Source organism: Eulemur rufifrons, chromosome 15 (genome assembly GCF_041146395.1).
Source record: "Eulemur rufifrons isolate Redbay chromosome 15, OSU_ERuf_1, whole genome shotgun sequence".
In the NCBI taxonomy this organism is placed as follows: Eukaryota; Metazoa; Chordata; class Mammalia; order Primates; family Lemuridae; genus Eulemur; species Eulemur rufifrons.
Genome location: NC_090997.1, coordinates 11,682,458 through 11,702,819, shown reverse-complemented (window position 1 = coordinate 11,702,819; position 20,362 = coordinate 11,682,458). Strand labels below are relative to the sequence as shown.

The window sequence follows — 20,362 nt, the reverse complement described above, 5'->3', positions numbered from 1 at the left end:
ATGCTCACTGTGCAATTTAAAACTTTTTAATAGATTTGCATCTGTAGTAGGAAATTAACTAATTCTTTCTTTTCTGTGCCTTCGCAGCTAACAAAGCCACTCATTTGCAAGCAACTTGAAGCTGGGAACTATTGTGGGCCACCACAGCCCATGCACACCACCCGCCATGTATTAGCACCGTAGCTGAAATGTGTGACTCCCAAGCCCAGCTCCTGGGCAGGTGCAGGAATTTTTAGCAATTATTCAAACCAGCTAATCACTTTTTGTTTTGTATTGGATGCAGAACCTACTAAATATCCTAGATTAAAAAAATATATATATGACTTAAACTGAAAACCTTCTTATAACCCGGAACGTATTTTCTCTCTGGCTAGAAACTTGCCCAAGATAGTGATCTCTTAGTATTACTAAACGAACACCAGTTGGGCCTCCTGTCTTGAGTAAGGTCACCTCTCTCAACGCCACCCTTAACAGACTCGGGGGTTGAGGTGACTACTAGCAATAAATTACGCTGCCTTGTTGTTTTTTAAATGGGAGTTTCTTAAGCTCTTCTGTGCCTCGATTTTTTATTTGTTTTCATTGGTTGTTACAGATTCAAGGATGGCAAAGGAGCAAGGGTTTGAGAAACACGCTGTGACCCTATTGTTTCATTGCTTTCACTTGCCACTGACTCCTTTGCCCCTGGATCACGGACTGAGCCTTCTTCAGCACTGCACTAATTATATCCATCCCTCATTCCTAAATTGCACACTCGACTTGTTCTAGCCCCTTGATTTGGTCCTGTTGCCTCTCTGAGCCTTCGTTCCGCAGCAGTGGGTAAAATGGGAAGCAGAGGTGGTATTATCTTTCCCATGCTCTTCTCTCTCTCTTTCTCCATGCCTCTAGTTTTTCCAGTGTTTAAGAAGCTCTCCCAAAGCTCCACCTTTAATACAAAGGAAAGTATTCTATAGAAGAGTTCACTTCTTTGAAGAGTTATCAAATATATTGTCTTATCTTTTCCCTGAAATGTAAATTTTCTCTTAAAGAGGAGAAATTTTCATTTCAAAATGGGATCGTATTTAAAAATAATTCCAGCTGTTTAAATCCAGAGCATGGAAAAATTACCTCAAGAACAATACACAAATGGTCACTGGGCCTAAAACATTTTGTTTGGTTATGAATTGGATACATTTCCATTTCCATTCAGCTCTGATCTGTTCCTCAGATAGGCAAATAACCAGTGTGGCCTCAGAAATAATCCTTCTCTTGGGAAAGCCAACAGCATTCTGGACAATCCAGACAGCTGGAAGGGGCCAGAGAGGTCTTGCATCCAAACTACAAATGAGGGAACTCAGAGTCACAGTTGTGGACTGAGTGGCAGAACTTAAGCAGAGTTGAGAATTTCACCCAGTGCAGCTGATTCTGAGTCCGTGCATTTTGCATTTTTCAAGTGGCTCTGCAGTGATGCACATTTTGGGGGAAAGCTAGCCTCCAATTTTAATCAGTCACCCAGCTCTCCCTTCATTTACCTTCCTGTACGTCGTCCTCTGTGGGATTAAATGAGTCCTTAACAATTACCTCTCTGTCTACCTTGCTCTCTACACGGCTCTGTCTGCGCCCTCTCTGGCTTACCTGCTGCCTTGCATGGCTCACGGTGACAAAACTGCCATTTCTGCATGCCTACTACATGCTAGTTCTGTGTTTCAATAAAATTTTTAAAATTTTATAATTATTGATAACAATAGTAATTCAACAAGCTTGATAATTTTTAATGTTAATACTTTTAAATAGGTTATGTTTATTTTGCTTTTAAATTTATTTGAAACATTTCAAACATTCAACAGAAGTAGGGAGAATAGTGTGAAAATTCCACATGGAATAGGAATAATAAATAACTTCAACAATGTTCCATGTTTTGCTAATCTTGTTTTATTTATCTAGTGGTTTTGTGGGGTGGGGCTGGAATATTTGAAAATAAATCCTAGTTATACTTTCACTCAAAATGCCTCATTGTGTATCTCTAATAGACAAGAACTTAAAAAAAAAAAACCCTGTAATATCATTACCATGTCCAAGAAAATTATTAATTTCTTAATATCCGATATCAAGCCCACGTTTCTAGCTCCCTGATTATCCCAAAAATGTCTTTGTAACAATTGGTTTATTGAAATCAGATTCACACAAGATCTAAACATTGCATTTATTTGTTTACTAGGCATTTAAAAAGCCATTTTTTACATTCATTTAACCTTCAAATTAAACCAAAGAAGAAGGTATGGTTCCATACCTTCTGGGGCTCGGAGAAGTTAAGAAACCTCCCAAGGTCTCATTGCTGCCAGGGGCCAGACACAGAATTTGAATTAAGGTCTGCCTAACTCCAAAGTCTCCAGTGCATTCCTTCTGATGCAGGCTACCAGAATTTTTCTTGTGTTTCAGAGAGGCAAGAAGGCCAGTATTTAAGAGACAGAGGGTTTGGGTTCAGGTTGGCCTGGATGCAAACTGGTGCAAAGTTACATATTTCTCTGAGCCTCCATTTCTGTTTGCATCTGCAAATAAGGATAATGATGATGATTTGGGCCAGATTAAGTAAGACAATACATGTCTAGTATTTAGCACAGTGCCTGGCACGTAGAAAGTGCTCAATAAAGATTAGTGATTATTAGTATAAAGGATCATTTGCTTTCATTAGTAGCTCAGGAAATGGCTCATCATTGTTAACAGAGCCTGTTTAGGATTGAGGCTGCAGGGGTGGGAAGGGTGGGAGTAGGGATAGGAGTAGGGTGATGGCTTTGCCTGGATTGGAGAAAGGAGCTTTGGACATGATTTGAATTACATTTAAAAAAAGTCTTTTGCTATGAAGGTGAGTGGTGACAATGCGATGACTAGGATTTAATGACAATAAGACTAATTCCATTACATTTTGTGCAGCTCTATAAGGGCTTTGGTCATGCAGGGCAGAGTTTGCACCAGGATTGGGATTATTTCAGTCCAACTCTAATTTCAAAGATCCAGGCGAATATTTTATTTTAGGCATCCTCCCTCTGACCCTTACTCTAAGAGTGCAGAACCAGTGCTCAGAGATCTGGTTTACTCACCCTGTGGAATGCCTTCAAGAGTATGCATTGTTGAGGGCTGATTCTATTTGCTCAATGAGGTCTTTGTATGTATTGACCATGCGTTTATTGGTGCCTTCCCAGTCCTTTAGGCCATAGATAATTTTTGATGCTTAAATTAGTTATGACTCTGGGGACTTGCTTTTCTAGAGTCCTTGGGAAGTAGGGGGCACACTACCTCATTCACAAATAATCAACAACTTGCCTTGACACTGTTTTAAGGCCTTTACCTACATTAACTCATTTAAACCTTACAATAACATTACACTGTAGATACTATCATGCCCATTTTCCAGGCAACGACACTGAACCAAGTGAGGTTAAGCGACTTGCCCAAGGTCAGAGCCTGCAGGGCTACCCACTTGGCAATACTATCTGTTGGCAATGAACAGAGTGGGCCAAAATTGAAGGGCGTCCTTTGAAGGTAACAAAATAGTCCTTGGAGTAGCAAAACGCACCTTGGATCCCAAATCCCAGACTTCTCTGCAGCTTCTGGTTTAGGAGCTGGAAAGACCAAGGTGTGAATTTCCGCACTGGCCTGGGGCAATTAACTAACTTTCTCTTAGCCTCAGTTTTCTTATCTGCCCCAGGAAGTTTTAGATTAAAAGACCTCCCTTGGAATTAGGAATTACTTGTGTGTGTGTGTGTGTGTGTGTGTGTGTCTGTCTGTCTCCGCGCAGTGGAGGTGAAGGGCTGGGGTTTCTGGGTGATGCCCAGTTTTCCCAGGTCTCTTGAAACCGTGTTTTGAGGTTCTGTCCTAACCAACTACCTTTCAGGGTCAGGCCCCGGGACAGTGATGGCAGTCAAACTTAGCTTGGCTGTTCCTCAGCCACTTGGAAAAAGGCCACAGCCCTGCAGCCAAGAGGTTTAGGGTGGGTCTTTCCCCCACCTCCGCCCACCTCCCGCCCCGAGGGAATTAAAGATAAGGGTAGTACTCTAAGGAAGGCTTCTTGGAGGTAGTGAGGGATGAGTGGAATCCTGAAGATCTCGCAGGAGTTAGTCAAGAGGTGGAAGGGGAAGGGTTAGGAACATGCCCCCACCCCCAAACAAAGCATGACGAGGTTCACAACTACGAGGAAGAGTGGGGCGGGCGAAGAGGTCTGTAGAGGCGAAATCAGAACTTGGCTTTATTCTAAGAGGAATGGGGAGGGGCTTAAAGGCTTTAAAGGAGTGTAATTCGGAGTTTTAGAAAAACCCCTATAGTCGCTTGGGTGGGAGGGGGTAGGAGGCTATCACAGGAAACAGCCCAGTTGGAAGATGACCGAGGACTGAGGAAAGGGTGGGGGTGGGGGTGGGCGGGAACCAACATCTGAAACCTTTCCCAGTTCCCCTGACGCTGTGCGATGTCCGTCCCTCGGCTTTCTTTGCTTCTGTGGAAGGTCTTCATAAAGGGCTGGGCACTGGCCAAACGCTCATTGAGCTAAATAGCCCAGATTCCCCTCCTCTTTCAGGGGCTCTCTGGTCCAGGTACCCAAGAATTGGTAGGGTTAGGCGGGAGAACTTCCCACTGCTGAAGATGGAGAACCGTTACCCCTCAAAAAAACACAAAAACCTCGGGCGCTTTTGGCAGCAGCCTCCTCCGCCCATGACCTCATGCTTTAAGCTCCCATATAGCCATCCCCCGCCCTGTCCACACCCAGCGCCCGAGTGGGGGCGGGGTGGGGGACAGTGCGAAGGTCTGGGTAGCCAGAAAAGCTTATTTACCCTGCGCGAGATTTGGGGGAAGGGGCAAAGATTTTCCTACAGTGGGGGAAAAAATGGTGTAACTTTCCCTCGTGCAAAAAATACTCGCTGTCTTGCGGGCCCTCCATGAGATAGATGCCTCGAACCCGGCTCGAGGCGATGTGTTCAGCTGAACTACCTTTGGCTCACGTTTCCTCGGACCAGGAAAGCAGCCTGGAAATACTGGGGTCTCGGGCCAGGTTGCTCGGCACCTGGACCGACCGGTGCCGCCTTGCTCTCGGCACCCTCCCCACCCCCTCCGGGCCCGCGCCGCCGAGGTTTGAACCTTTGGCTCGCCTTTCAGCCCGCGCCCTGCCCCCTGCTCGCAAATGCTCTCGGTTTGGGTGCAGCGGTTTCCCCCGCAGAGGAGGAGGAGGAGACAGCGCAAGGGAGCGACTCCGGGCTCGGGTTTCCGCACCAATGCCGAGCAGCCCCGGGCGGCCCCCGGCGGCCGTTCCTCCTCCCCGGCACCACGTTCCACAGTCATGGCGCGCGAGGAGAGGCGGGCGCGCGCCGCGGCAGCACCCGCGCCCCTCTCTGCCCCTCCCCTCCGCCGCCCGGCCCCTCTCCTAGGCAACCTCCCTCCCCGGCCTGCAGCGCCGCGGAGATGGAGACCCCTCCCCAGAGAGCTGCATTTCCAGGGCCGTCTGCAGCACCCCTTCCCCGCCCCCAATGGGGCGGAGGTATGGAGCCGCGCGCTTCGGAAACCTCCAGCCCCTTCCCGGGAGCCCCAGCCCTCTCCCAGCCCCACCGAGGCCAGGGTGCGGAGGGGGTGGGCACAGACCGTCTCCTCGCTGCCCGCCTAGACCTGGCATCTTTGCAAACCCTTAAGAAAAAAAATAAAACAAAAACCCAACCCAAGGCATTAGATTGCAAAGCGCGTTACAGTAACCGGGACGGCTACGCAGGAAGCAATCCTGCACTGGTCCGGGTCTAAGGCAGCAGCTTCCCGGCCACGCCGCTTTCTCGCGGGCCTCGATTTTCCGGCCACGCCGGAGAGTCCGCCGCACCCCGGGGCTGACAGGTCCCGCGCGGGGCCGCAACTGGGCCGGTGTCCCCAGTCCCATCCTCTTCCAGAGACTCGTCAGCCTACAAAAGGTGCAACCTCACGCACACGCAGAGCGCACAAATAAAGTCGGCAGTGCACCGCCGGGAAGGCTGTGAACAATGCGCGGGGCGGCCTGCGCCCGCCGGAGCGCGGCGCCCCGGGGGACAGGGGATGCGGGCGGGGGCCGCGGCGGAGGACCCGCCGGCCTCGGCGCTGGACACCTTACTTCCTGCTTCCCCGCCCGCGGCCAGACCCAGCTCTGCGGAGGGATATCTCTCCCCTCCTCTGTCCCTCGCCCTCCCGTCCCCCGCCCTCCCCCCTTTTTGCTTTTGCTCCCCCGCACCCCACCCCGCCTTTCTCCTTTTGCAAGAAAATAATTTGACAGTCGATTTGCTGACAGGGGAGGAATTTGCATCCTGGATTTAAAAAAAAAAAAGAGGCCGAGAGGAGCTTGGGAACGGTTGCTAGGGGTGGGTAATGGGTGAAAAAAGGGGGGGTACCGGGGAGCGGATAAGGAGGGTTAAGGGAGGGGGCGAGGGTGGGGAGCAACGCAAAAGGTAAGGCCAGGTTACCGCGGCTCGGCCCCGAGTGGGCTGCGGCCGGGGGAGGGGCGAGAGATACATATGTATTTCTGTCTCCCCAGCACACCCCCTTCCCTCTAAGCGATGGCTGAGAGGCGGTGCATGCAGATGGGGAGTAAGTTTCCTGAAGGGGAGGGTGGATGCACGCGCGCAGCCCGGCGCTGCAAATTTCCACCCGGGAGGGAGAGTGGCTGGATGCGGAGAGTTTGGAGTTGCTTGCGGCGGAGAGCAGGAAGGGGAGCAGGGCTGGGAAAGGGGGCTGGCGGGCGCTATATCTGGGAGTAAGTTTCCAGGATCAGGAGAGCCTGCACGCTTGTTCACTAGTAAGTTTCTGGCCGGGGAGGGCGCGTGGGGAGGAGGAGAGGGAGGGGTGCATGTATATAGAAGGGGGGAGGGGGGAGCAGATTTCCTGCGGGGAGGCTGAATGCATATGGAGAGTAGATTTCCTGAAGGGAGGGTGGAGGCGTAGACGGACGGAGTAAGTTTCTTGCTGGGGTGGTGGCGGAGGTGGTGGGTTGGTGCTTTGGAAACCCCGGGCTTCCCACCCGGAGTGGGGGAGCACACTGTTTTGGGGGGGGCGAGGGACCAGGTTCCCTGCTGGGAAGAGGGGCTTGCATCTGGGGAGTATGTTTCCTGGCGGAGCGATATTTGTTTACAGGCTGAGGGCAGTACTGTAAGTGAGTAGCGCTGTGAGAAGGCGGCTGACATAAATTAATATTGAAATTACTCCATCAGCTCTGCTCGCCCCCCATCTCACCCCCCAAACGGAGACCGGTCTTCTTGTCGGATTGCCCATGCACTTGTTGCAGAAACAGCCAAGGTAGGCAAGAAGCTTAAGTTTTATTTTTAAAAAAATTAGTTGGGGGATGCTCCGTGAGAAGACGGGGGTGGGGTGGGCGGGGAGAGAAAGGGGGGACAGAGAAGGAAAAGTCTCCCCCTTTTACTTTCAGTATGTAAGCAGGGCCTCTCCCTGCTTCCCTCCTTTCCCCTCTCCTCTCTGGGCTGCACAGCATCCCAGCAAAGGGGGAGGGGTGAGGTGGGCGCTTTAATTTGGCAACCCTGGCTTAAAGGGTGGTGGTGGTGGGCTTGCAATTGAAGGTTGTGATGTTATAAAGCCTTCATTCTCCAGCCAAGAAACCGCAGGACTCTGGGGATGTGCCTTTTGGGGTTTTTGACATGATGCATATGTGTTATGTATATGTGCGTGCAGGCTCTGTGGAGGCTGGGTACTCCCCAGAAGTTAGTGTGGCCACCCAGATGGGAGAAAGGTGTAAGGGGGCAAACCTGCCCCTTTACTCCCCAACTTCAGTTTGGGAGACAGGGAAGTTACTGCAGGTAGTCTGAAGAAAGGGGTATTAAAAACAAAAACCAAACCACTCATTCACCGGCGGAGGCCGAGAGCACCTGGCAGGCAGCCTCTGGCCAGCACCGGACTGGAGCATGTGCGCCTGCCATCCTTAGGTTAAAAGAAAACGCCTTCTGGTCGTTCCGTGTGCCTTCCACCGGCCTGTTACAGCCAGCTTTGTGGAAAGTATTCTCCAGACTAGAAGCAGCTTTGGCAAGTGAACGTGTCGAAGCGGGTTACTAACAGCATGGGCCTGGGCTGTCTTGTGAAATGCATGGAAGTCATGCTTAGAAATGACCGATCCAGGAGTGGCTGAAGAGTTCATTTAAAAATGCCTGCTGGAATCCGGTCCGGGGGCACTTTTCAGCAGGCCATGGAGGCCGGCTTTAAGAAAGGAATTACAAGTTGTCCCGGTTAGTACCAACCTTTGGCATCATTTACCTTTTCGAGAAAGGAGTTGGTGATAGAAAATGTGGTTTTGATACCCACTGGAAGGATAACAAGCAGGAGAACTCAGCGCTTAACTAGTTAACCAGCAGTCTTTGCCTTCCCTTCCTCTGTTTTCTTGGTCCTCAGCCTACTGGTTTCTGCAGAAGAGTTGTAGGTCTTGGCTGTCAGGTATCTTGATTGTGCTGGGAGTTTTAACTTTGCCAGGATAATTTTAGCACCAGGGGTTCCAGCCCAGAGATGTTTAGTAGGGTTAGGGAGTAACCACTAAGCAGTGGGGTTAACTAAACTTGGTTAAGCCTCCCGCAGTTCTGTAGACAGATTCTGTTCTACTGGGGGGGAAACTGCGTTTTAGAAAAAACTACACATTGCTGATGGACAGTGCTTTTTTTTCTTTCCTTCTTGGCATCAGATTTCCAGATTGAGGTGCTTGATATTTGGCAGTTTGAGAGTTGAATTAGTTGAGAATTAAATATTATTGCCCCTTATCAAATGTTCCTAACTAGCCATTAGCTAAACAAATTAGCTATTATTTTTACCCGATGAAAATCTGAGTCTGGTTGTTGTATTTGCTGGGAGGGTAAACAAAATCTTTATGTACATTCATTCCAGGGTGGAATTATTTACATGCCTAACCTCAGAGCAAGAGCAGTCATTCAGTTTTTTTCCTTATATTTATGAGATTTATTTTATTGTCTTGCTTTGGCCATTAATCAAGTCACAGTAGGTTTTTTTTCTCCTCTACTGAGAATGTTCTTGCCGTAATAAAGGTTTGAAGGCCCATGAATCATAATTCATTCTTTTTAAAATATTGTGGTGATTGTCAGAATTTGATTTATAGGAATTGATACCTGGAGTGACACACCTCTTTGGGCCCCACCCTTTTAGGCATGTCCATTTTCGCCAAAGGATTGTTTAGAAGCCAACTTGACATCCCAAAAAGAGCGTTTTCCTTCTGCTTTATAAGCACTGAGAAGATTAATTTTGCAGGTTCCATAGCAAACACGGGTCTTTTCACAGCTTGGTAAGCAGGCTTCCACATAGCAGGCATGTGTTAATATCACATAGCGTTTATGAGAGCTTGCTGTGAAAACAGTTACTCTATGAACTGTGTGGAAAGTACTCAGTTTTGCCTCCTTTAACCCACTTGGGCCTGTGGTTTTTGTTGAGTTAGGAGCTTAAATTGTAAAAGAGGGGATAGAGTATTTGTTGCTTATGTAATAAAATGTGTGGTCACAAAAAGAAAGCTTACTTATAATTTCCTTTTTCTCCTTTAATTGGTGGGTTGGTCATAATAACCAAAAGCCTTGGTTTTTTGGAAAATGTAGGGATTCTCCATAAAGTTGATTAGTCAGGAAGTGTTAAAATGGTCTTGCATTCAATAGTTGGCTCAAGTTCACAAGATCTGTGAAGTGACAAAGAATTTTGAAGGTGGTTTGATGCTCAAGGCAAGGGGAAGATGTCATTGGAAAGAAAAGTGGAGAAGGTACCACTTTCCAGCCATTTCTGGGCTTTGGATTTTTTACCTTAAAAATGCATAGTTTGATCCGTGAGTTCTCTTCCAGCTCTGAAATTCTGTGTCTTATGGGTGAGGTCTCCAGAGGTCTTGACAGTCTCTTCCTGGGCCAACGGCCAAATTGCTTCATGGACTTGGGTGAGTTGATTAACTTCTGTTTTTGTCTTCTCATGGAGAAAGTGGATTTGTACCTTGGCATTCCAGAAAGGACTCCTTGAGTGGCCTGATGATCTTGACCATCAAATGCAAGGAAATACTTATGAATAAAAGCCAGCCACTGTCTTGGACAAAAAAATTCCCAATTATGTGTGCTAACAGAGAGTGAGGCACATAATCCCAGAAACAAAAAATAATTTCAGTTCATTTTAGAAGGTTCCTTTCCATCCAGTTGGTTCACTTGTTTAAGGCTTGGTCAAATCTAAGATTAATTGAGTTGTTATTGCCAGGCAGCAGAAGAGAAGGAGGTAGTTTTGGGGAGGAGACCAGAAAGCCCAATATGGCTTTGCCCATTTCTGTGGAGAATTCACATGTTGGTAATTGGGATTTAGTTGAATATTTGTGATAGGGTTCATAATAATGATATTGTGTTAGTCACTTCCAGGATACTATATATTTTGCCATTGGCATTTTTTGGAAAAGCTCTTGATATTTTTGTTGACTTTGAACATTGACATGGAAAATAAAGATCCAGAAAAGGGGCTCAGACCCTTGGCTGTGAAGGTGGGTGCTGATGGTCCTGCTCCAAAGGCAGATGAATTCAGCCCGTTTGACTTCTGACCTCATAAAACTATGTGGCTGAGGGACGAGGGAGGAGTAGAATCAGCTGGGACCTTGTGGATTAATGATATTTCTGAATTTGCATGTTGGAGGGGAACCAGTGAAATAAAGGAGAAACTAAAACATAGTTGATTTCTTTTGTGGGGAGAGGAAGACGAGAGTAGCTGGATTCCAGTTACTGCTGTGCTCTTCCACAAGGGTGCTGCTGCATTTTTAAGGAATGGTATGGTCTTAGTAACATGAGCTTGACCCCAGGGCTTGCTTAATAAATCTTTTCTTCTGGCTTAAAGAAAACACACAACAAAAAGCCTCTGTGATATTTTCTAAGAATTTTAAGTTCTCAGAGTATCTGTTTGTATTAATAGTAATTTGGGTTTACTGAAAAAACATGATTTTTTGAGTTTTCCTGTTGCAAGACAGTAAGCTGGGCCTGGGGTAGGATGTGCTGAGCTATTGCGCTGTTGGTTTAGTATAATTAAAACATTAAAATTTTTTTTTTGATGGGGGAGGAAGAGGAAGAAGACCCTCTGTATCTAAATGACAGTGATGACTCTGAGCTGTAGAACGAGGTCACAGTTATTTTCATGCTGTAAGCAGCCGTGGTTCCTTTTATACATTTGGCAGCTACTTATTGAGCATTTACTATTTACCAGGTGCTGTGTTAAGGCTCTGGGAATAGGTTGGTAATGAAAGAGACATAATCACCTCCCTCTACCCATACCAGACCCCCACCCCACAGCTTACAGTCCAGAGGCAGGCATGTAAAGAAATATATATTGTCATACATGCTCTGATGAAACCTCAGGGGCAGTGATCTGGATAGGCTTAGTTAGAATAGCCTGGAAAGGCCTCTCTGAGGATTGGGGGTACGGGGGAGACAGTGCTTCAGGCAGAGGAGAGCCTGAGCAGAAGGACTGTGGCTTTGGGGGAACTCAAAGAGGCATAGGTTGACAAGGGGGAGGGGGAGAGGGCAGTATGAAGTGATCGTGCAGGGTTCTGTGGGCCTTGATAAGGTTTGGATTTCATGTGAAGTGTAGTGGAAGCCACTGAAAGTTTGGATGGTCCCTAACTCATGTTCAAAGGGGACTGCATTGGTAGAGCAGAGAGCAGGGAGGGGTGGGTGTGGAACTGGGGAGTGCAGCAAAGAGGCAGTTGGAGCAGGTGAAGTGAGGAGGTGGGAGGCGACATTAGAGGTGGAATGGGCAGGGCTGCTGTGGGATTTGGTGAGGTTGGGAGGAGGTGGGGAGAAGGAATCCAGGGTAACTCTGAGGTTTCTGGCTTGAGCAGTTGGGTAAATGGTGGTGCTATTTACTGAGATGGGGGAGGATTAGAAGAGGGAGGGTGGAACTGAGATATCTCAGTGTGAGCACCACTAAGTCTGAGATACCTGTTAGACTCAAAGTGGAGATGTCCAGTAGGTTGTTTAATACAGCGTCTAGCATGAGATAAAAATGTGGGAGCCAGCAGCATGGAGATGGTATTTAAGTCCAGGAGACTAGATGAGATGCCCTAAGGAGCCTGTAGAGAGGAAGAACAGACAATGGGAAGTGTGTGTGTGTGTGTGTGTGTGCGTGTGTGTGTGTGTGTTAAATGTTTCATGAGGTTGATAAGGCCAGAAAAGTCACTGTTGGATTTGGCAAAAATGGAGTCTATTGGTGACTTTGCGAAGAACAGTTGGGGAGGGAGGGATAGGGAAGGAGCAAGACTGGAGAGGGTTGGGAGGGGGTTGTGAGGTGAGGAACTGTGAATAGCATGTGTAGGCAACTTTTTGGCAAAATTTGACCATGAAAGGGAGGGCAGAGAAATGGAGTGGGAGCTGGCAGGACATATGCATAAAGGAAAGGGTTTTATTTTATTTTATTTTTTTTTGGAAAGGGCTGTTATATTTGTTTGCTGATGGGAAAGATCAGTGGGGTGGGAGTGACTGCTGAAGAGAAATGGTTAGGTCAGTTGACCCCTTCCCCTGAGGTCTGAGGGGAAGATCTGGCCTTGCTGGGGGAGGTGTACTTCCTCCATCATGGCAGGAGGGAAAAGCCGAGAAGAGCTCTGTGGAGGGCCGAGACGCTCTGCCTTTCCAGGCTGAGGCTGCGCCGTCCTGGGCAAGGGGTTTGGGCTCAGGACTTGACACCAGCCACAGACTTCAAGGGTTAAGACTGCATCAGAAATCGTACTGCATTTTTCTGAACACTTGCCTGCATTACTGAGCGGCATGGAGGAAAGAGCAGATTCTTTTGCTTGGGGAAAAGAATCTTCAGTTCAAGTAATTTGGGCCTCATATTAGATTTACCTGAACACTATGATTGGAAAATGACTTCTGTGACTTTCAGCCCTATTCAGAAGTCGGTGGGCATCGTGTCATATGTTTTGAGCAAGAAGCTCCAAAGGGGGAAAAAAAAAGGCAAAGGCTGCCTCGTGTTCAGACTGTTTTTCACAAAAGTATCCCACAGACTGCTAGCCTTGGTGGCCCTCAATGGGGTCTGCATGGCAGGTGGGTAGATGAGGAGAGACTCAGAAGATCTGGGTTGGGGTCCAGCTCTACTCTAAGGCTCTGGACAAGTCAGCCTCCAAGCCTGCCTCCACATCTATAAAAAGAAGGGTGATACCATCTGTCACCTCTCAGAGTTGTTGTGAGGTGGAATCAGATAATGTACAGAAAGTGCTATGTAAACTGTAAGAGGTATCATAGGCAAGTAGCAGCGAGGTGACTTGATCTTCAGCAGGATCTCCTTCTCAGACAGAAAGTCTAACAGCCAATGAAGCATTTCTCCTGATTTCCCAAAGCTTCTGCTAAAAACTCTGTTTGCTCTGTCCACTCCCACTGTTGTTCCCTCCTCGTAGCTGCCTTCTATTTGGGGTTTTCGAGTTCTCTGTGATCCCCTTAGTGAAACCAGTCTTACTGTTGGAAGGCTGGCATCAGAAATGCTGGCTGTGAAATGCCAGTCAGTATAGGTTCAAACTGCATATTCAAAATTTGAATTTGGAGTTTGTTCCCTGAAGAACCAGGTGAACTGGATTCAGAGGAACCTCCAACCTACCTGGGGAACCCAAGTGTGGCCCAGTGGTCTTAGCAGTCTTCATTTGCATTCAGTGTTTGTGTTACACATGAGGATTGTGCTATAAAGTGGAGTCTCCCTAAAAGCAGTCATTGGCCTTTAGTCTTTCTGTGAATGCTGCGAAGTCATACTGAGTTTTAAAAAACATCCAATGCTTCTCACTAATCAGGCCCCTGGCCACTGTCTAAGAGGGTAAGGCCTTATATTTATTTACTTAAAAATTATTTTTATTATGAAAAAACTTTAAACATACACAAAAACAGATAGACTAGTATAATGAACTCCTTGCACCCATAACCTAGATTCAGCAGTTAGTGAGATTTTGCCACACCGGTGATAATGGTACTTCTTCCTGTATTTATATAATAAATACATGTTGTTGGTTTTGAAAAACAGGGGAACAGATATCGATTTGGTTTCATAGAGAGGGAAAAATAATCAATGAAAAATCAGAGAGAAAGAAAATGGATACCGTCATTGAAATTACCTAGCATTTTATAGTTCCAGAGCCTCTTTGGCATGTCTTGCTGATGTCTTGCAATAACCACAGAAGGTAGATGTTCTCATTTTATAGCTGAGGAAACTGGGGCTTGAGAAGTAAAATTAAAAAATAAAAATAAATGATTAACCCAGAGTCACATGTCCAGCCAGCATCCCAAGCTCTGGTTTAATGCCAGAATTTGACTGGTCTCCAAATTTTGTGCACTCTCAAATAGATAATGCTATGCAATATTCAATAAAAGAATGTGGTACAGAATATATGCAAAAGATCATGGAAACCAAGTAGATCATCTGGGTATTTTGGGCTTACAATTCCAATGACCTTAGTTGGAAATAATCACATGATTAAAGCATGTTTTGAGCATTACATTTTTTAAAAACTTAAATTGTCTGGCTCCATTATTCTGGAGCACACAGCTTTGAGGCTGCCTCATAAGTAAGGCCAAGACTTGGCTTTACCAAATCGGGCATTTATTCTCTGTCAGTCTCCTACAATGGGCCCTGTCCCTCCTGTGGGGCTCCTCAGTGGAGGCACCTGGGCAGCCCACTGGTCCTTTCTAGGTGCTGTGGGCTCTGGCCTCTGGGCTTCGACTTTGGACCTAACAGGGTCCTGAACAGTTTGCTACCTCGGAAAGAATCCTTCCTGAGGGCCCCTACGGGTCTTTGTCTTAGCAGAGGCTGCTCCTAGGGCCCCTCTTGGTCTTTGGGAAACTGTCCCCAGTCTAACTCCTTTGAAAGATTTTTTAAAAAGGAAAAGAAAAAAAGATGAAGTTGATGCCCAAGGAGTTTTAATAGGAGTGTCGTTTGAGTCTGAGTTCCCAATCTAACTCCTTTGAAAGATTTTTTTAAAAAGGAAAAGGAAAAAAAAAAAAGATGGAGCTGATACCCAAGGAGTTTTTTAATAGGAGTGTTGTTTGAGTTCCCTCTGTTGTCATCACAATAAAAGATACCAAACTCCCTTAAAATTCAACTGAAGGATACCAGTAATGAGGCTGATTCTGAAGCATTGAGCTTGTTTGCTTTTCTTTCTTAATTGGGTGAATACATGCAAGCTGAGGGGTTTTCAGGGGGAGCCACAGTAGGTAAGGACATTTAGGGGCCGCTTTCCTTTTGAAGAGTCTGAGCTTCTTTAGAAGCCAGTATGGAATTCAAACAGTGCAGACGCTCATTCCTGAAGTCTTTCTTGATGGCTCTATGTGCCTGGTCCTGGGCCAGGACTGTGGGGTGGGCTACAGGGGGCTGTTCCTGGGCTCCGGTGGCCCTTGGCTTATATAGCTGCTGTTGTCATATTTGCCATGGGGTGTGTCTTTCACCCCCTCTGGACTGGGAGCTTGGGGAGAGCAGAACTGGGTCATCACTCATTTTTGTACCCTTAGCATCTAGCATAGAGCCTGGCAGTAGTTAGTGCTGTACAAATGCTCACTTGTTTAAGAATCAGCTGGGTTTTTTTTGTTTTTATTTTGCCTCTTGTGTTCTCCCTATTGGTTCTTATTGGAAGGAGAAATCAGGCCTCTCTGCTTCCAGGCCCAGTCGTTGCAGCCACTGAAGGCGACCAGACCATAGAAATATTTTCTTCCCCCTTGCCTTGCCGTGGCCTTGCAGCCTTCAGCTGGGGTGGTTTAACTGAGCTCTCGAATGCAAATGCTGTCCCATCCCCCATCCCTTTTAATAAGTGACATTTTGTTAAATCAGTTATTCAAGGCCTTATCTATATTTCTGTCTGTGCTGGCTTAGTCAAAATAGGAAAGAGAGTGAATATTAGATTTCTTCACCCACCCCCTCCTCCTTCCCCTTTGAGCAACTCTACATAAGATTTCTGATAGGGGAGGGGTGATGTGTCCTTGAAGAAGTAAATGCTGTGTTCAGAAAAAATGTGGAGGGCTTTGACTTGTAGCGAATGCTGTTTTTCAGCAGCTGTGATTTTTCCATTTTTCTTTTTCTTTCTGTTTTGATTAGTGGAACTCATTGTGCTCCAGGGTTGGGATTGCGTTGGGGGAGGGCGCAGAGGGAACAGCATTTACTGGGAGAGCTCGAGATGGGGAGGGGGAAGGAGAGAAGGGATTTATTGAAAATATATGTCTACTTCTGCTATGATAAAGCGGCAGGCATGTAAAAATGCAACGGGGAAATCATTATTGTGGTAATGTAGGCAGAGCTCTGCTTTCTCATTAACAGAGCTTAGCCCACGTGGAGGAGGGGGCGGCCGGGCTGCTTTGAGAGTTGGGGTATTCAATAATAGCAGAAACTCAGGGGATTGTCTCCATCCCCCCTTCTCACCTCCTCCAGCTGCCTTCTTCTTTCTTTCCCCAATCAGTTTGTAGCTTTTTGAAAGCTGCCTGTTGGGTTTCCTGGTCTCCTTCCTCACCCCTGCCACCCCAAAATGCTGTAAGGACTATTTAATTTTTAAAGTTAGGGGGAATTAAAATAAATTTTCTCTTGGGAACTGGAGGAGAATTTTGGCAACACATTGTGAATCAGAGATTGGATTATCCTTTGCATCCCAGAGAGCACCAAGAAGAGCCTATTTAGGGGCTCAGGAATTTGCATATGCTGTGGGGTATCAGAATTAGGGTTCCAGATTGCTTTAGTAGTAGTAGCTACTAATTATAGAAAGTTTGCTATGTGCCTGGCCTTGTGCAGATATTTTAATCTTTTCATCCTCTGAAAATTTTAAGAAGCAGATGTGATGCCTGCTTTGCACTTGAGGAAACTGAGTCTTGGGGCATTTCAGCAACTTAAGGACACACAGGTACTAAATGGCAGGGCCAGTATACACACCCAGGACTGACTCCAAAGACTGGCTCCTAATCATTGGACTGTGCTGCCTTTAAAGATCAGTTGGCCACTTGCTCTATACAAACCTCTAGATGCTAGGAACCTGGGCAAAATATCTAGAGCTGCCCACGAGGCCTGCTGTTGAGTTATGGGTGGAGTGCTCAGAATGTTTAAGAGAATCTTTCCTGAGTTCCTGGAGTGAGTTATTATTCTAATGAGGAAGATCAAGAGTAGTATCTTACTTCCTTGTTCCAGGAGTTGAGTGCTCTGCCCCCCATCCCTGCCAGGCTACGGTGACTTTGCTGACAACTTGTTCATCATGCATCTATTGAGTGCCTGCCATATACCAGGATTGTACCAACAGCTGGAAATGCCGGGACAAATAAGAGAAGGAGCTCAGGGTCTAGTGGAGGACTGTCATGTGAATATAGAATTATGATATACAGTGCCTGCCTAGAAAAAGGCAAAATTTCAGAAGTAATTTGTAGGAGAGACTGTGTAGAGCAGCCAGGGACATCTTCAGAGAGAGGTGGTGCATGAATAGGGTTGTGTGGGTTCAGGAGGGGCTTGCCAGGTAGACAAAGGGGAAGGTAGCAGCATGGCGAGTAAAGGAGACTTACAGTCTGGCCTTACTGAAGCATCATGTTCAGTTTCAAGGCTTACCCATCCGTCTTAGTCCATTTGGGCTACTGTAACAAAAATACCATAGACTGAGTGGCTCAAGCAACACACATTTCTTTCTCACAGTTCTGAATGCTGGGATGTCCAAGAACTAGGCAGGGGCAGATTTGTTGTCTAGTGAGGGCCCTCTTCCTGGTTCATAGCCAGCTGGGTCCTCACGTGGTAGAATGGTCAAGGGTGTTCTCTGTGGCCTTTTTATCAGGGCACAAATTCTATTCATGAGGGCTCAGCCCTCATGACTTAATCACCCCCTAAAGGCCCCACCTTCTTATACCATCACCTTGCAGGTTAGGATTTCTACATATGATTTCGGGGGGCACAAAACATTTAGTCTATAGCACAATCTAATTTCATTTTCCATCACCTTCAGTTTAATCCTCTAGAACTGTACTGTCCAATATGGTAGCCACTAAGCATGCGTGGCTATTTCATTTTAAATTCATTAAAAATAAAATAAAATAAAAATCCAGTTCCCCAGTTGTCCTAGGCACATGTCAAATGTTCAGTAGCCATATGTAGCTGGTGGCTGTCATGTTGGACAGCATAGATACAGAATATTTCTGTTAGCGTGGAAAGTCCTGTTAGCTGGTGCTGCTGTAAGCTTTGCTGTTCCCTCTGCATAGAAGGTTTCCTCCTTTGTCCCTTACCTGTCCCTCCCGCTTTCTCCAGAGGCCTTGCCTGAAAGCCTAGGTGGGCTTCCATTCGGATTGCAGCGATCCCTATATGTGTCTATCTCCGCTCCTCCCCACCCCCTGATTTCCACCTTCTTAGGCTGTGTCTTTTTCATCCTTGGTCATCATGTCTTGTTTATCATTGTGTCCCCACACCCATCCTGGGGCCTGGCACATGCAAAGTCTCAGTGTCAGTTGCCAGGTGATAGGCTGGAGAGGTACGCAGAGATTGGGCTGGGAGAACCTGGTGCCACGTTGTGGAGCTTGGTCTTGACCGTGTAGGCTGTAGAGGAGTCACTGAAGGGTGTGGAGTGAGGAGGCGTGTGTGGGGCAAAGGAGTCAAGTCAGGTTTATGTATCAGAGAATTCTCTCTGAGAGATACTGAGGACAGGCTGGAGGGGCTGAGTCTGTAGGCCAGGAGATGAGTTAGGAAAGTGTTGGAAACACAGGGGCAGTAGGGCTCAGGGCCTGGACCGCTTAGGCAGCGGCAGTGACGTTGAAGGAGGAGCGTTGCCGTCTTTCCCAGGCGTGGCCTTCTGATGTTTCTCTCTCCAGCTCGGGTGCTCTTTTCAGTTTCTAAGGGGGACTGCAGAAGGAAATCCCTTTCACTTCCTCTCTGTCCCTCACCTCTGTCCTCCTCGAGGCCCCCAGCCGCGTGCTCTGCAGCTTTCCCTCCCCACTCTCTGCTTTGTCAGTGGGCTGCCCTCCTTCCCTCGGCCCCCCCGGCCTGCGCCCCCCGCCTGTTTCCCTTCAGGGCCACGTTATCCCACATCTGAACCCTTCTCTCATCTGAGCAGAAGCTCAGAACATAGAGACCGGGGTCTTCGGTGTTCTGTCTTCTTCAACCCGTGCCTGGTCCTTCTGTGAGGACATTTTTGGGGCCTTACATTTAAAAGCTTGGGGAGAGTTTTAATAAGGAATCTGGAAAGTAACTGAGGTCAGTTTAGTCTCCTGGAAGGAGTTGAGAGGAACCAGGATGGCAGAATTTAGGGAGGCATAAGAGGATTATTTTCTTTAGGAAGGTGTGGCGATGTGCTCTGGCCGTGGCGACCTCATGTTGTGCATGTCTGGGGACAGGACACATTTCAAAAAATAACAGCTACCTACTAAGTGCAGATGCATGCCATCATTTTAGGTGTATTACCCCCTTTAACCCTGAGAAGCACTCCATGAGGAAGGCATTATTATCCTCATTATACAGGTGAGGGCATGGAGGCACAAGGCATTAAGAAACTTGCTCAAGATCACGTGTCTAGTAAATTGCAGGGCAGGGATTCACACTCAGGAACCCAGACCTGGGTGACTGTAACAGCAGGTACTTTCCCACTTGCTTATCCTGCCTCCCATTCGGCCTTAGCAGTCAGCGCTGAGAAAGTGTGACCGTTAGAATACGGCGGAAGGGGCAGCACACCAACCCTCTGGGCTGTTCTTGGACAGCAGTCTAACTCTTGGGTCCTCCTTTTCCTTACCCTCAGTGCCTTCGCCTTGCTGACTGAAAAGGTTTATTTTGAGAGCCAGTCGAGATAAAAAGTGCACAAGTGCTTTGAGAGCTATAAAGCCATATTCTGTACTCTTCTGCATAATCATTTTCTAAGGAGGTGCCACTCCGTGAGGATTGGCTCTTAGGGCTGTAACCTGGGCTTTTGGGGTGATGTGTGTGGGTCACACACACATTCTCTGTTAACTTCCAGAAGCGTTTGGGCCGGAAGCTGCTCTCAGGTCTGCCCCAGGTGCTCCACATGATTTGGGGGAACCAGGGCTGAAGGCGGGGGACTTTCACCTGGAACTGGAGTGCCCTGCGTGACCTTGGGAAAGTCACTTGACCTTCCTAAACCTTCGTTTCCTGAGATGGTCACATCTACTTGGATGGGTTATTGGGCAGATTAACTGGCAGAATGTGTGCAGAGATCTGCACTTCATAAGCAAGGTGGCGACAGTGTGTTTGTGGAGTGGAGGTCATGGACTCCGGAGTCTCTTGGGTTGGGCGTCTTGGCCTGTCTGCTGTGCCCTGTCAGAATGTCAGAACTCAGATTTACACAGTATTCTCCTGCCTTTAAGGCCTGGAGAAGATGGGATTCCAAGCTTTATATAGAGTTAAGGCTTTTTCTTAGTGAAATTGTGCAAATGATTATGTGAAAGTAGTTCATAATTTT

The 20,362-nt window shown here is 47.2% G+C and overlaps 1 protein-coding gene across 3 annotated transcripts in view; it reads left to right on the top strand.

Annotated features, from left to right (window-relative positions):
• The first annotated feature begins 6,513 nt into the window (after positions 1–6,513).
• Positions 6,514–20,362, top strand: part of TRERF1 (transcriptional regulating factor 1) — a 197,961-nt gene continuing 184,112 nt past the window's right edge. Inside the window, exons 1-2 of one of the 3 annotated variants that reach the window (XM_069488026.1) lie at positions 6,514–6,558; positions 7,179–7,263. The gene's annotated coding sequence lies outside the window, so the exon portion shown is untranslated. Of the gene's footprint in view, positions 6,767–7,097; positions 7,264–20,362 lie in introns of those variants that run through there. The other 2 variants (XM_069488025.1, XM_069488027.1) reach the window with 2 other exon arrangements.